The sequence below is a fragment of the Chionomys nivalis genome, chromosome 25 (genome assembly GCF_950005125.1).
Source record: "Chionomys nivalis chromosome 25, mChiNiv1.1, whole genome shotgun sequence".
NCBI lineage: Eukaryota > Metazoa > Chordata > Mammalia > Rodentia > Cricetidae > Chionomys > Chionomys nivalis.
Window position 1 is genome coordinate 4366942 of NC_080110.1, and position 716 is coordinate 4367657.

Genomic DNA, 716 nt, shown 5'->3' on the forward strand with positions numbered 1-716 from the left:
GGTTTGGTTACAAATTGTTATTGGTTGTGATCAGGAAGAAAATTGAACAAATGATATTAGATTTAGACAATGTTCTTGTTTTGAAAAACAGGAGAGAGATACGGATATAATAGGGTGTAAGGGTAGATTATTGAATCTACTCAGAAAAGAAATAAGGGGGGGTTAGAATTAGGATTAAAAGGTGGATATAGAAATAGGATTAAAAGGTGGATTATTGAATCTACTTTTAAACTAAAAAAGCAACTACTAGTTTTAAATATTTTACATTGGCTTGGATTTTTTTATATATTAATATAAAATTGAGATTATTTTTGTTAGGATACTGCACATACATTTCTAATCTTGTTCAAGGTATGGTGCCTATAAAAGTCACTTAACAATGTAATGCAAATTTCTAGCCCTTGATAGTTATTATTACCAACTATTTAAGATAATAAGGAAATGCAGGTTAGCAATTAGTCACCTGTTACAATTGAACTTGTAGTCATACTAAGTATATTTTCAAGGTCAAACAGAGATATGTTTAAATAGCCAGATCATCTTCAAACACTTCAGAGATCTTTGAATATGGCATTTAAGATGTTTAATAACATGACTTCTTTTCTTTATGACAAATGAGATATATCTGCTCTTGGTAACACCAGTCTACTTCAGAGAAGATGATGGGCATCAAAGAAACTCCACAGAGTTTACTTTCTTTGTGGCAAAGGTAAGAA